Source organism: Triticum urartu, chromosome 2A (assembly GCF_056163025.1).
Source record: "Triticum urartu cultivar PI428250 chromosome 2A, HENAU_Tu73, whole genome shotgun sequence".
NCBI lineage: Eukaryota > Viridiplantae > Streptophyta > Magnoliopsida > Poales > Poaceae > Triticum > Triticum urartu.
The window spans coordinates 125413831-125430436 of NC_141874.1; the positions used below are offsets into that span (position 1 = coordinate 125413831).

Below are 16606 nucleotides of genomic sequence, written 5' to 3' on the forward strand. Positions count from 1 at the left end.
ATTCGCTGCTGCCAAGGTCACATCACATGCCACCGCGTGCTCACATGATCACAGTATCGCATCCTTGCTCCGCGGTGAGTTCTTTCCTTGCTTGGCTCTGGGGCCGATTCATTACATGAGCATATATAGCATGTGACACCGATGCCTCCAACTACTCGTTCACACCTTTTACTTCAATCACTAGTACACCACAGCTACAATTAATCCACGTCTATAAACCGTCTTTGCGCCGCACGCATGTAGGTATAGCTGTGTAAAACATACTAAGCGTGGGAGCAATATCTCGTTCTGGAAAAAAGAGCATCGAATTTGGACTCTACAACCACGCACACGGCAATTACTCGGCAGCTTCTTGACAACTTACCACAAGGCAGAGCAAAGCTCCCTGCATATGAAGGTAGATCCATGTGCTCAATTGTTTCAACTTTAGGCAAATACGGCAGACTTGGATTGCTGGTCACAAGTTACAAACGAGGGAGACGTTCATGTACTGGGTTTCGCTTCGTACCTTCATTGTTAAGTGATCAATCGACTTTCACACATATATAAAATCCTAGGGACCGACTAAAAGGCAGGTACCCAAAATACATCGAGTGTCGGTTACTTCTTTTCTGTCCGTCGGATATTCATCCAACGGCTCACAGGCCGTCTTCCACCTTCTTCCTCCCACGATATGATCCACCTCTTTTCTGCAGCCGCCGGCCTACCCTGCCCCATCCGCCTACCTCCACCCCTGTGGCCGGCAGGCACTGCCGTGCACCGCCGGCCTACCCTGCCCCATCCGCCTGCCTCCACCCCGGCGGTCGGCAGGCACTGCCGTGCACCGCCTCGCTACCCCGCCCTCCACTCAACCCCCCTCCCCCCCCCCCCCCCACCCACCACCACCACTGTTGCTAACTATCGTCCCGACCATCCCTCTAGCCCCCGCACCACAGATGAACAACCCCGACGATCCCGTGCACCCATCCACCCCTAAGATAGATATTGGGGTTGTGGCTTCCGCATAAGATAGATATTGGGGTTGTGGCTTCCGCCTAAGATAGATGGTGTGGCTAGTTCTTCTCCGGCAAGGTACAAGGAAGAAGGAAGGAAGAGGTACCGGACGCAACAAAAAAAATCAGGTACCTGGTAACTAGCAAAAACAGAAATCCTAAGTTTGGAACAGAGATTGCACTAAATTAGTTTAGAAGCTGAATCCGATGAGACGACATGATGTTATGAATCCAAGGCGCATTTGATAATGCATGGACAACAAGGACATCAACATTAGATGACGAGATTCGACACAAACGCATACACATCTTCAGCGCAGGACTGCAAGCATTTCTAGCCATATTATCCCTCTGCAAACTAATGAAAACGTTTTGTAATTCAAATTGAGCTAGAAAAATGTTTTATATCTTCTATATCTAAATAGCTAGCCCCACTAACATATTTTTCTTAACATGCATACATGTCACCTAAGCATGTTAACATGCATGCAAAAGACCCACTTCAGCATGTGAACATGCATGCAAAAGAACCACTTCGTCATGCCAACATGCATGTGAAAAGTCCACCTCATCAACAATGAAAAAATAAATCATATAAGTTTTTAGTTTTAGTTCTCGTATTATTCATCCAAATATTAATATTCAAAATAATCAAATATCATGAAAGTATATTGCAACCAAGTCCCGCAGCAACGCGTGGGGCATCATCTAGTTAGTGTAAAGAGGTAGTACTAAATTAACAAGGTACATGCACCGATATGCGTGCCAACGCCATCATACACCGTCTTCGACCACCCTCCACAACGGGTACGACCATCCTTGATACGGGCGTCATACGTCCCCTCGTTATTTCATACGTGTTGGGGTGAGGTGTCTCTAACCTACATTCTTTTTACAATTTGGGAATAAACATGTGTAGAATACTTGATTAAACTCTCAGTCCCACTAATCATATATCATCTGAAACCCAACCATGGGCTTAGATGTCTTTTTAGTCTCCCCTTTTTGATGGTTGAAGTCAACATGATTAGTTCATTACAAAAAGGATATATGATAAGAATATCTCAATGGGTTTCTTTAAATAGATATACGAAATGCTTTTCCTAAGTTTGTGCATTATTTTGAATTATGTTGTGGAATGCAAAATGCACGACACTTGGAGTTTAGTGGAGATGCCCTATATCTTTAGAAACTGCGACATGCAAAGCATACCTGATATCGGAATGACTAAATGCATCATATGTCTAACAAATTACCTAAGGTGTGTCAACTGTGTCCTATAAATTCAAAAGTGAATATATGGGTCTTAATTGTGCATGTGTAATTCATGTCTTATCCGCGTTTCATCTGATAGCGTGGAATAATTATGTCTTTACAGAAATGTTTGTTTCATTTGTAAAAAATGTTCCTGTGTTTGAAACATGTATTTATGAAAAAACATATTTTAAAAAATGTTTATGTCTTTGTAAATGACTATATTTATGTTCAAGCACTTTTCTTATTGTTTTTTCATAGTTCCATAACAAAACCAGAAAAAAAATTGATGAAACACGGATAAGACATGAATTACACATGCACAAAGCAGCCCAAGTAGCCCAAATTTCATGTATTTCAAATTCGTTTAGGAAGATTTTACTGGGAAGAAAACAAGTGAATCTCCTCTCTTAAACATACCATCGAACATCTCAAGCTCTCAGCTATAAGGCCCACGAACACTGGCCGGGGTAGGAAGAAATGTTTGGCACGCACCAATGGCAAGATTGAGATAACGTTGACACGACTTGAATATGCACTTCTATGCCGGTAAAGCCAAAGAGTGCACAACTTACAAACCATCTCGACAATCGATCTCGCTGCCTCCTCGCAGTGACACACACCTTAGACTAGCCACAATGGGTAGTAACATACAGTAGTAATGTACCCATGTTAATATTCTATGTTACTAACATATGTGTGGTAACATGCAACACTTCATTTATTAAGCTATAGACTCATCTTGCCTTAATATGTGTGATGTTACTCATACTAGTAGTACTCCCTTCTTTCCGGTTTATAAGGCTGGCCATAGTGGGCGTAACATAACTAGTATCATATACTTGGGACTCGCAAACATGCTTACGTGGCAGGAAATTAAAGAAGAGAGAGAGGGTCATAGTAACATAGGTAGATACCGTAACATAATAAATGTTATGCTACTATGTGTCATGCATGGCAATAAATAAGACCATCTATGATACTACTTTATGATACTATGCATTATGGATGTAGTATTATACACTAGTATCATATGCATGATACTAGTATATGTTACTCCCCACTATGACCAGCCTAAGGCTCAATTCAAAAATCACACCAACCAAGATAGATGATGAGTGGTGGAATATTTTTTGTAGTTTACAAAAGCACCCAATTAATGCTCTTGTTTTCCTAAAAAAATATGTTTATGAATGCATTAATTGCAAAGCATGCATACATAAAGTGCATGCATTGGTCAGTTTTCTCTTAATACTTGCATGCAATTATTTAATGTACCTTGAAGTCGGAACATGTGATGGGAACAACCAAATTGAGCCTTATAAAATGGAAAAAACTAAGGTCTCCTTTGGTTTGTAGGAATTTCATAGGATTTCTATAGAATAGGATTTGCAAAGGAAAATTTCCTTTAAAGCCCTTTGATTTGTAGGAATGGATTCCTATTCCTATGTAGGATAGGAATCAATCCTTCACATTTTGGAGGAAAAAAAACATTAGCTAAGACTCAATGAAAAAATTCCTATCCTATGCATCAAATGACATCTCCTTCTCTATAGGAATTGAGATGCATGTCATCTCACTTCCTATGATTTTCCTATTCCTATAATATTCGTATCCTATGAACCAAAGGAGACCTAAAATTTCGAGATAAGCCCTATAAACCGGAAAGGAGGGAGTAACTAGCTATGTTACCACATGCTACTTTTTTCATTTATTGCTTATCACATCATCTATTTTATCTAGATATGTGTGATATTACTACCTATGTTACTCTCATTGTGGATAGTCTTAGCCGCGCGTGTAACCTCGTCCTCCCGTGCGCTACCACCTACTTATGCCACAAAGTGGGCGCTCACTAACTTGAGAAACAAAATAATAATTTAGCATTGATCATGTTTATGGGCCAAATCATAGCACACCTTCAAGTAAGTACTCCCTCTGAATTTAAAGTGAAATCACGATATTTATTATGGATTGAAGGGATTACTTTTCGTAGCATGATTTGACTACTTTTTTCTCGACTTCTAGGCCGATGTTGAATCTGACATTTTGCAACAGGAAAAATATGTACAAGTGATGTATGCAAATTAAGTTGTGGCACAGGGCAGGAGCCAACACAGTAGACCACGAACTCACACGCAGAACAGTGACATGGACCGACAAGCGCATGCTGCAGCAACATATCTGCTGATCTAAACAGTGCGCACACGCACAACCATAATTATAGAGTGCCATATACTCCGGAGTAGATGTAAGAGGATTTATTCACTAGTGCAGTTGAACTTAACCAGATAAATTAACCGCTAACATAGCTGCCTTCTTCTTGTTGTTGTTCAGTTCAGTGAATCCCGCGGCAGCAATCCTGGGGTATGAGAAACCCGATCACAGTGCCAACCATGCTCCCGACGGCCACCAGTATCGTTACCCAGGCCGGGATGCAGCAGTGCAGCCAGCCGAGATAGCCGCCGCACGGCTTGCACGCAGCACCCGGCTCGTCGCCGCCGTCCAGCTTCTGTCGCAGGTGGCCCGGCAGCAGCACGGCGTCGACGACGTACACGGCGAGGGGGGCTTCTTCGGACACCGTCTTGGTCACCCTGACCCCAGCGCCGCTCCCGCACGACGGCCACACCGCCACAGCAGCACCGTGTCCCCGTCGTCGCGGACGGCGATGGCGTGGCTCTTGTTGGTGGCCGCGTCGGTGGCCAGCGAGCCCACCCGCACCCAGTCGAACGCCTGGAACTGCTCCCTCCGGTAGCGTGCCCCCGCGTCGTGGTGAAGCAGGACGGCGCTCAGGCTGTCGAACTTGGGCTTGAACGTCGCCACCGCGAGGTCGTCGGGGCAGAAGACTGTGAGCCCGCGGCCGCGTTCGGCGAGGAGGCGCTGCTGGAAGATCTCGTCCGCGTTCGCCGTCGCGGCGAGGAGGCCCGCGAACCCCGCGCATCCGTTGGCGGACATAACGTCCATGAACACCTGCCGCGTCGGCGCGTCGGACGCGTACCCACGGCCCGAGCCGTCGATGCCTCGGAGCTCGAGCCGCGGCGCTTCGCCCGCCTCGTCGTCGACCGTGGAGGCATCGGCCATGACGTCCATAAACACCTCCTCCTCCGGCGCGACGGACGCATGCCCACGGCCCGAGTCGTCGATGCCACGGAACTCGAGTCAGGGCGTTTCGCCCGCCTCGTCGTCGTCAGTGGCGACAACGTCCATGAACACCGGCTCCTCCGGCGCGACGGACGCGAGCCCACGGCCCGTGTCGTCGATGCCTCGGAGCTCGAGCCGGGGAAGCCACGCCTCGCCGTCGCCGCCCGCTGCAGCGCCCCCAGAGACGACGAGCAGAAGAAGGAGAAGAAACGGCGCGGCCATCGCGCGCTGGCACGAGCTTGCTAGCTAAGGGCATCTCCAGCCGTTGGCCCTTCGGAGGGGCAAAAAATCACCCCCGAAGGGCACCGGCGCTAAACCGCGCACTGGGGACGTAATGCCCTCTAGTCGCGACGCCCACGGTTAGTTAAAAAAGTAAATACGGCGCAAAAACGACTCAAATTTAACGCAAACATCGGCGAGTTCGTTCAAACTTAAACATATTTTATAAAAAAAGAAAAAAAAACTACCGCGGGCTACACCCGCCGTCTCCCTCGCCGCCCGCCTCGCCGCCCGCTCACGCGGTTCTACATGCCGAGGAGGCTGTAGAACCGCGTGTAGTCACCGCCGCCGCCGCCGCCGTCGTCGTCGCCGCCCCCGCCTCCGCCGTCCCTGCTGCATCCCTCCCCCGGTTGGCGCGGCGGGTTGGACGGTTCGGGGCGTCATCGTCGTCGTCGTCGCTGTCGAGGACCACGACGCCGTGCTCGTCCTCGCGCCCACGCTTGCGGGCGGCGATCTCCTCCAGGGCCCGGCGCTGCCGGACCATCTCGTCGCGGAGGTAGTCGTCCCGCGCCCACCGCAGGGCGTCCTCGTCGGAGGAGCCGCACCGGGCTATCTCCTCGTACTCCGCGGGGAGGCCGAGCTCCAGCTTGGGCTCGACGAGGACGAAGCGGCCGGTGGGTGGGGAGGCGTTGGCGCCGATGCGGACGCCGGAGCTGCGGGTGCGCGTGCTGACCGGCGTGCCCTGGGGCTCCGACTTGACGGGGCGGAGGCAGGGCGAGCCGCCGGACGAGGAGGAGGACCCCCCGGTCTCCATGCGCCTCGGGGTCCAGGAGCTTCCCCGGCGGCGTGAGAAGGAAGGGGGGGCGGGGTACTCGAGGTGCGGCGTGTTGCCGTCCTCGATGTACTCGAGGACGACCTCCAACGTGCGCCCGGGCACGCCCCACCACCGGCGCCGGCCGACAGCGTTGAGCCTGCCGGAGGGCTCGACGCCGTTGGTGGCCTCGAGCTGCTCGGTGTGACGGCGGCGGAAGTAGGGCTCCCAGAGCGGGCTGTCGGGGACGTACCGTGGCCCCTCCCTCGCCGCACGCGGCAGGGACGAGCGGATAAGTGCGATCTCCGCACGCCGCGCAGCGCCGGTGGGTATCGGGGGCACCGGCACGCCGCCGACGCTGGTCCTCCACGCCCCGGGTATCCGCATGTCCGGCGGGACCGGGTACTCGGCCTCGAAAAGGAGGCGAGCCTCGCTCTCGTGAAGATGGCGGCGGCCGAATCCGTTCGCCGCCGCGCCGTCGCGTGGGAAGCGCTCGGCCATGGGTGCTGGAGACGGCGAGAGAGAGGAGAAGGAGGAACGACGACGGCGAGAGAGAGGCGAGGGAGGAACGACGACAGCGAGAGAGTACGAGTCGCTGAGTGCTCTGGGGCGCGTCTTATATAGGCCGAGGCGTCGCCCGTGCGCGAGCCGCCGTGAGTACGCATGGCAGGCGAGGGAGGGCGAGGGACGCGCGTCATCCGGTCTTCACTGCGCCGCCCGTGAGGCATCAATGGCGCAGGCTGACCGGCGCGACAGCTTTGGCATTGATTCGCCGCGGGAAACGAGGCGATGAGGACGACGAAGGGCCGAGAAGAGGGTAGAGTCGCTGACGCGGCGGCCCGCGGCTGTTTCGCGCTAAAACAGTTCGCCCCGGCGCCCCTGGGCGTCCCCCAGCGCGCCGGGTTCGGCCTGGATCCGCCGACGCTGTTTTCGGCCCAAGCCAGCGAAAATCGGGCTCCTGGGGGCGCGACTGGGCCGATTTTTCGGTGCCGGCGCAAAAAAAAGCCTGGGGAGGCCTTCCTGGGGGCGCAGCTAGAGATGCCCTAAGGCCTTGTACAATGGGAGGTGCTTAGACAGATGCTTAGAAAAATAAACCGGATTTTTCTGAAGCACCGGTGCTTATTTGTACAGGATAGACGCTTAACTAAGCGTCTCTTCTGTAGAAATAGACACCGGTGTTTAAAAAAAACCTGATTTATTTCTCTAAGCACCTTCCATAAGCACCTTCCATTGTACAAGGTCTAAGAGGGCGTGAGATGCACGGAGTTGCTGAGTGGCTACGGTAGGCTGGTAGCAGTGCGGTGCAGTGTAGGGGGTGTGGCCGCGAGGGTGCGGACTGCGGAGTATTTATACACGGTAACGGTCTGACGAAGGCCATCAGGTAAAGAGCTCAATTGTCCGGATGGGAAGGGAGTGAGGAAGGAAGAAGTAAAGGCAAGGGCTATACGTGTCGGTCGCCTATAGGGTATAGTTTTTTTAAGGAAATCGCCCATAGGGTACATGATATTGAAGCGAGCATGGAAAATATCTACTCCCTCCGTTTTTGAAAGAGTGTACTTCCAACTTTATTGGAGGGTCAATCTATTTCAAAATTTGATCGAGTTTGTGCAAAAATATATCGATGCTTGTGAAACCAAATAGGTATATGACGAAAATATATTTTATCATGAATCTATTGATACTAATTTGATGGCATAAATGTTGGTCTATTATTGTATAAATACGGTCAAATATAAAAAGTTTGATTTTTCAACAAAGTTGAAAATACACTCTTTTAAGGACAGAGAGAGTACCTTTGTAACCTCATGCCGTCCAGCCGTCACGACTAGGAATGAGTGACGTCAGCACAACAACTTTGTCGGTGTGTCCTGACATGAGGGTACTCCAGTCCAGGGTTAGGGTTTAACGAACGTGAATTGACAGTGCCATCTAGTTTTGGCATAGGTTTGTCCACGCTATTCCTTACTAATAACATCGATCATGTAGCACATTGCAATGCATCCATGCATGGCCACAAGCCAACAATAGTGCACACTACATCACCGGCACCGGCAGGTAGGTGTTTTTCTTTTCGCATGCCATCCACTCGGAAAGTCTACTTCTCTCCAGCGTCTACGTAGGAGCACTAACAGTACGTGCATGGGCTGCATTAACCTAGTATAACGAAATGAGATGTGCCTGCGGTCCATGGCAGCAACAACCGATCAAAGGCGAGCGAAAACATTTGGCAGCAACGCGGACTCTCACAGGAGTGAGCTTGTTGAATGCGATGTCACGGCCGGGACATAACACAGGAGCAGGTAACACGGTGCACCACTATCTCTCTCATGCCAAAAAGGGCATATGCAAGATGAGGAGGACGTTTCGCTGCTGCCATGATCACATCACATGCCACCGCGTGCTCACATGATCACGCCGCGTCTTTGACGCAACAATCCCTTGCATAGCTTATGTGCGGCAACTATACGAGGCCAATTCATTACAAGAGCATATATAGCTTGTGAAGCAGACGCTCCAACCACTTGTTCACATTTTTACTTCAACCACTACTACAACTCAATGAATCCACGTCTATAAACCGTCCGTGCGCCGCACGCATGTAGGTGTAGCTGTGTAAAACATACTAAGTGTGGGAGCTATATCTCGTTCTGGGAAAAAGAAGATCAAATGTTGACTGTAGAACCAGGCACGGCAATTACTCGGCAGCTTCCTTACAACTTAGTACAAAGCAAAGCAAGGCTCCCTGCATATGGAAGTAGATTCATGTGCTCACTTGTTTCAACTTTATGCAAATAAGGAAGACTTGGATCGCTGGTCACAAGTTATAATCGATCTAGGGGCAAAGGGAGGCGTTCAAGTAACAGCGATTGGTCGACTTTCACACATATACGGAATTCTATGTTTGGAGCGGAAATTACACTAAATCCTATTAATTTATGTATCTCAACATACAAGCATGTCACATACAATTATGGTTGGATAACACCTCAACAAGCAATCATGCATGGGAAAAGACTTACCACCACATGCAACCATGCATGGAAAAAATGTGTGTCATTCTATTATTCTACTAATATTTGATAGATATTTTATAATTATACATTATATATAATAAGTCGTATGTATTTTTTTTATTTTGGTTCACATCTTATTAATCTAAATATTTAAATTCCACACAATAAAATGAAATGTATTGCAACTGATTCCAGTAGCAACGCGAGGGGTATCATCTATTAAATGTAGAAGTTGAATCGAATGAGACAACATAATGTTATGAATCTGATGCATGGACAAGCAATTACAAGAAGGACAAACATTTGTTGACGAAATTCTGCACAAACACATACAACTTCAGGGCAAGACAACGAACATTTCTAGAAACCCATATACCAAATTAGCAAAATGAAAGCACCGACATGCACGATAAGGCCACCATACAACGTCTTCGACCACCCGCCACGACGGGTACGGTCATAACATTTTAGTGTCACATTTTCCAAAATCAAATATTTGACCGGCAGCGGGCAGGTACGTGTTTTTCTTTTCCGCATGCCATCCACTGGGAAAGTCCACCTCTCTCCTGCGTCTACGTAGGGAGCACTAATTAAACTGCGTGCATGGGCAGCAGGGCCAGGCCGACAAAATCCGGGGCCCTATGCGAAACTAAAAAATAGGGCCCTATCTTAAAAAAATGAACTAACAAGAAATTATAGTATATATATCTCACGAAAAAAATTGTAATGTATATAATATAATGTCTTACATAACAATTGAAAATATAAAAAAGTCATACCTATCCAACTCCTGGTTGCTATTTATTTGAACATCCTCATTCTTTTAGTATTCTTTATGAGTAGAAACCAAAGTTAATACCTATATAAGAAGTACAATTTGAATATATTGGCTCAAAGAGGCATACAACTAGTGAACACATTCAAGTTTGAGCTAACATGTGCACTGTCCAAGAAAAGGCATTGCAATATTTGGATGTAGTATAGCACTAGAAATATGCAAGAGACTAATATTTAGAGGCTAAATCATATTTATGTCTTTTACATTTGAATAATAATAAAATAAAAAAGCAAACTGCTAGGCTCATGAGCCTATATATAAACCATAATATGATGTATACAACTGTGTCTAGGAAAAAAGAGTAACTGTCTTTATACTTGTTACAATGGTATAGCACTTGGAAGTATCACATACAAACTATATGCGGGTATGCTAGTAATTAAAGAAAACATGGGATATTTTCTGATATATTCTGGGGAGATATTTGAAATTTACCATCAGAAATACTTGAGGCAACAAAAGCTATATCAAATCTAACTTCCATATCCCTGATCTACGACGGCGGAGCTCAATCTACATATAGGGGATGTGTTTATGAGTCTGGAGGAGTGGAGGTCCTTGTATTCACCTGCAGCGGCCAGTCGCCATGTGATCCGATCGATCCAGGGACTGAGGGGCGAGGGATCAGACTCCAGGATAGAACACCTTCGACCGAGGGATCAGACTCCAGAACACCTTGGATCGATCCTCGATCCAAGGACCGAGGGATCAGACTCCAACACAGGCGAAGTGAACACCTTGGATCAAAGGTCCTTTCCTGCAGGCTGTAGCGATCGAGACGAGTAGGAGGACTGGAAGAGGAGGAGGAGATCGATCCCCGATCCCGTTTCAGCTCTGGTCGCTCGATGGCTCGATCCTCGATGCCCTCGTTGCTTTGACACCAGCAGTCCAGACCACTACAGCACCCAACAGCCCAAAGCGCATAAGTTTTCTTTTAGTACTAGGCCTTTGTAAAAAAATTGGGGCCCCCCAAAATTTTGGGCCCTGTGCAGGCCGCACTTTTTGCACCACTATGGGCCCGACCCTGATGGGCTGCATTAACCTGTAACGAAATGAGATGTGCCTGCGGTCCATGGCAGCAACAACCGATCGATCGAAGGCAAGTGAAAACATTTGGATGCAACGCGGACTCTCACAGGAGTGAAAAGCTTCTTGAAAGCAATGTCCCGGTGTCAGCGCCCCAACTACACAGGAGCCAGACACCGTGGCAGCGCCAGGTCAGCAGCCTGCCACGGCGACCAAACCGAGTGGAACGCAGGGCTACACACCAAGGCGCAACGCCAGTAGGCCGGCCCGCATCATACAGCCCAACAGGAGGTTCATTGGGCCGGACTGGACTCGCTAGGGTTGATCCGGGGTCGCCACCTACTTACACCCACAAGCGAGGCGAGGAAGGCATCCAGTAGGATCAGATCGGCGGCGGCTCTCTACCTCATCCCCTTTCCCTCTCAAGAACAGCTTGGCTGATTGTATGTGAATTCGAGTTGTATCTGTGATTGAGTTATTGATCGATTGGTACCCTAACATCCTGGTATCAGAGACCACTCCACCACTCCTCTCCGCCGCGCCAACCCTGGAGACTCGCCACCGCGTTCAAGCACGGCAAGTCCTCCTCGCCACCATGGATCCGGCCCTCAAGGAGTACCTGGACAAGATGCACCAAGACGCCAAGGTCGACTCCGCCCACGTCCTCAAGCAACTGCAGACCCAGTCGTCGCAGATCGAGGATCTCCTCCGCTGGAAACCCGATCTGGAGGCGAGGTTCGCGAAGCTGGAGACCACCGTGGCGACCTTGCAAGCCGCGGCTAGGGCTGGACCAAAAGCTCGTAACTCGCGAGCTTAATGAGCGCTCGATAGTTCGGCTCGTTAAGCTCGTAGCTCGCTTCTTAATGAACAGAGTCAATCATTGATTTTAGCTCGTTAAGCTTAACGAGCTTAACGAGCGAGCTAACGAGTTTCACGAGTAGCTCGTTAAGCTCGTTAGTAACAACACAACACATATTTTCATTTTACGTGACAAACTTTTATAGCACCTCAGCCCATCTATTCAATCTAATCGACCTATGAGACAACAAACTACTGCATTTCTTTTTATAGTCATCATATTTCGTCTTGAAAACCACACCTACACATTCATCCTGTATATCGTAAAACATTATAATCTATTAACAAGCACTCACGAGCACTCACGAGCTTAACGAGCTTCAAACGAGCCGAGCCGATCAGGGTTTTCTGCTCGTTAATCTTAACGAGCTTAACGAGTCGAGCCTTAACGAGTACGAGCTTAACGAGCCGAGCTGCTTGTTAACCATCTCAACGGGACGGCGCTCCACAACGCCCTCCCACCGCTGCTCCAAACGCGCGGACCACCTCTCGGGCCTGATGGCCACGCCGTCGCTGATCTCACCGGGGGGGCCCCGTCGGTGACCCCCGTGTCGCCGACGGCACTCCCGGTCACAGGTACGGTTCCGCTTCCACTTGTCCCTTCCGCCACGGCCCCGTTTTCCTCATCAGTTCTCACCACGTTAGGCCAGCCACCACCATCCATGAGCTTCCCTGTTTTCTCCGGCGACAACCCACAGCTCTGGAAAACGCTGTGCAAACAGTATTTCCAGATGTTCCCCGTCCATGATTCTTACCGTGTTCCTATGGCCATCCTAAACTTCTCTGGTCCGGCGAGCATATGGCTCCAATCTGTCCAGAAGAAACTTATCGGGCTGGACTGGGAATCGTTCACATCCCTGCTCTGTACTCGTTTCGGCCGAGACAAACACCAAATGCTCATCCGCCAATTCTATGCCATCAAATAGACCACATCGGTCGCTGATTTCATCGAGCGCTTTGAGTCCTTGATGAATCACCTCATATCATATTCAGAATTAACTCACCCATATTTCTTTTTGACTCGTTTTGTCGAGGGCCTGCGACCGGACATTCGAGCGGTGGTGCTCGTGCAACGCCCACCGGACTTGGATACGGCATATTCGCTGGCCCTACTTCAGGAGGAAGTGGCCGACGGCGAACTCCCGATCGGCCGCGCCATCACCAACCGCGGTCAGGGGAGTCATCCACGCACAACTACGCCTTCGTTCTTCGGTCGACCTGCTACACCAACCGTGGTCTCTGAGGATCGACGCGGCACCGATGCCGCACGTGCCAACTCCGAGAACAGCAAGGTCGCGACACTCCGGCAGTTTCGCCGCGCGAAGGGCCTTTGCTTCAAGTGCGGGGAACGGTGGGGCAAGGATCACGTGTGCCCACCGACCGTACAGATGCATGTCGTCGACGAACTCCTCGCCTTGTTCACCCAAGACGACCTCGCCATCGAGTCGCCCCCTTTGTCACCAACTTCTGAAGAAGAGAACATGTGCACTCTCTCGCGCCAGGCAGTGGATGGATCTTCAGACCCGGGCGTTCTTCAGCTACAGGCATGGCTCCAAGGGCACGAGATCTTACTGCTTGTCGACTCAGGCAGCTCTACATCCTTCGTCGACAGCACTCTGGCCACCAAACTTGAAGGAGTGAAGCCGTTACCGCGACCATGCAAGGTGCGTGTCGCCGACGGCAACACCATCCCCTGCAACCGATTCATCCCAGCTTGTTCGTGGATCACGCAAGGGCACGAGTTCACAACAGATTTCAAAATCCTGAAGCTGGGCTCCTATGATGCAATCCTTGGGATGGATTGGCTATGCCAACAGAGTCCCATGAGCATCGAATGGGTTGCGCAACAGTTGAATGTCACCACCCCCGCTGGCCGCCTCCACCTGTCTGCGATCTCTTCGGATCAAACTCAGTGCTCTGTTATTTCTGCCCCAGAGTTACTCAAGGCCTGTAAGCAAGGATCAGTCGCTCACATTATCCACCTCAACTCTCTTGATGGCAGCAACGAGCACGACGCACAGATGCCGGTCGAGGTACTTCGGCTACTTGAGCAGTTCACTGACGTGTTCGAAGACCCGCGTGGCCTCCCACCGCGTCGTGAATGCAACCATCGCATACCGCTGATGGCAGGCGCGCAACCTGTCACATCCAGGCCCTACCGATACAAGCCAGAACTGAAAACAGAGATAGAGCGGCAAGTTCAGGAACTGCTCGATGCAGGAATAATTCAAAAAAGCTCCAGTCCCTTTTCATCCCCAGCCCTGTTGGTCAAGAAGAAGGACGGGACTTGGCGTCTGTGTGTCGACTACCGTCGCCTCAATTCCATGACAGTAGTGGGCAAGTTTCCTATACCGATTATCGACGAGCTACTCGATGAACTTGCCGGTGCCAAATGGTTTTCGAAGCTTGACCTTCGCGCTGGATTCCACCAAATCAGGATGGCCGAGGGAGAAGAGTACAAGACAGCATTTCAAAATCATTCAGGCCACTGGGAATTCCGTGTCATGCCATTTGGAGTTGCTGGTGGCCCTTCAACCTTCAATGGCGCCCTGACCACAACTCTCAAGCCGGCAAATCGTGTCTGCGTCATCTCATTCTTTGATGGCATCCTCGTCTTCAGTAAGACCTTCTCTGATCATCTCCAGCACCTCACCCTCGTGCTGCAACTGCTATGCAAGGATCACTGGCAAGTGAAGCAGTCAAAGTGTTCCTTTGCCCAATGCCAGATATCCTACCTCGGGCATGTCATTAATGAGCAAGGTGTCTCTACGGACCCAACCAAGATCCAAACAATCCAGAACTGGCATGTTACTGAGTGTGCAAAAGATGTGCGTAGCTTCCTCGGATTGGCAGGTTATTACCGCAAGTTCATCAAACACTTTGGGATCATTGCCCACCCTCTTTTCACGTTACTTAAGAAGAACCAGCTATTCGTTTGGACGAGTGACACACAACAAGCATTTGACACACTCAAGGAGAAACTGATATCTGCACCAGTTCTGCAGCTACCAGACTTCAGCAAGCAATTCATGATTGACACAGATGCCTGTGCCTACGGGGTAGGAGTTGTCCTGCAACAAGAAGGGCACCCGATTGCTTACTTAAGCAAAGCGCTTGGTCCCAAGAACAGAGGGTTGTCCACATACAAGAAGGAGTGCATGGCGATCCTCATGGCAGTCGATCAGTGGCGTCCTTACCTGCACACGGACGAGTTCATCATCCACACCGATCAATGCAGCTTGATTCACCTCGACGACCAGCACCTGTCAACCCCCTGGCAACAAAAAGCCTTCACCAAATTGCTGGGTATGAGATACAAGATCTGTTACCGAACTGGTGCTTCCAACACCGCGGCTGATGCGCTCTCTCGACGCACTCCTGATGCATCACTAGCAGCTATTTCAGTTTGTGCTCCAACTTGGCTGACTGACATTCAAGACAATTATGCCTCAAATCCCCAAGCTCAGAAAATCATCACGGACCTCGAGCGCAGACCTGACCCCAAGCAACGCTTCACCATGCGGGATGGACTGCTTTACTTTCGCAACAGGCTCTGGCTGGGAGGGTCTCCATCCATGCAGCAGCGCGTGCTCCGCGCCTTCCATGGCAGCACAGTCGGCGGTCACTCTGGTGCGCCAGCAACTTATCGACGTCTGCGTCGCCTGTTCGTCTGGCCTAAAATGAAGGAGTAGACGCGCCAGTACGTGCAATCGTGTGCTGTGTGCCAGAAAGCGAAGCCAGAGCGTGTCCGTTATCCCGGACTCCTCGAGCCCCTGCCTATCCCAGATCACGCCTGGAAGGTGGTCACCATGGATTTCATCGGCGTGCTACCCACTTCTGGCAAGTTCAACTGCATCCTCGTGGTGGTCGACAAGTTCACGCGCTACGCGCACTTTCTACCTCTGAGCCACCCCTTTACTTCTGCCAAGGTGGCTCACTCATACTTGGAGAACGTCTACAAACTCCACGGGATGCCCGCTGCTATCATCTCTGCCAGGGACCCGGTCTTCACTAGCACCTTTTGGCGCGAGCTGTTCAAGACCATCGGGGCTGATCTGAACATGAGCACGCCATACCATCCCCAAATAGACGGACAGACCGAGCGTGTCAAGCAGTGTCTGGAAATTTATCTGCGCTGCTTCATCCACGCCTGCCCACATAAATGGCACCAATACTTGGCCCTCGCGGAATTCTGGTACAACTCTAGCTATCATTCTGCCCTCGACACCTCCCCTTTTGCAGCACTCTACGACCATGAGCCACGGCACTGGGGGATTGAGGCCGCGTCCACTTGCAAGCTTCCCCCACTCAAGGAATGGCTCGAGGAGCCAAGCACATGCAACAAGTCATCGCCGAGCATCTCCATCGAGCCCGCGACATCATGAAGAAGCAAGCCGACAAGAAGCGCTCCGAGTGCACGTTTGTTGTCGGCGACGCGGTCTTCGTCAAGCTC

General features: G+C 50.3%; 2 pseudogenes; one reads left to right on the forward strand and one right to left on the reverse strand.

Annotated features, from left to right (window-relative positions):
• Positions 1–4312: 4312 nt before the first annotated feature.
• LOC125541233 (uncharacterized) lies at positions 4313–5733 on the reverse strand (annotated as a pseudogene).
• A 6157-nt stretch (positions 5734–11890) lies between these two features.
• On the forward strand, positions 11891–15845 carry LOC147984239 (uncharacterized; annotated as a pseudogene).
• The last annotated feature ends 761 nt before the right edge of the window (positions 15846–16606 follow it).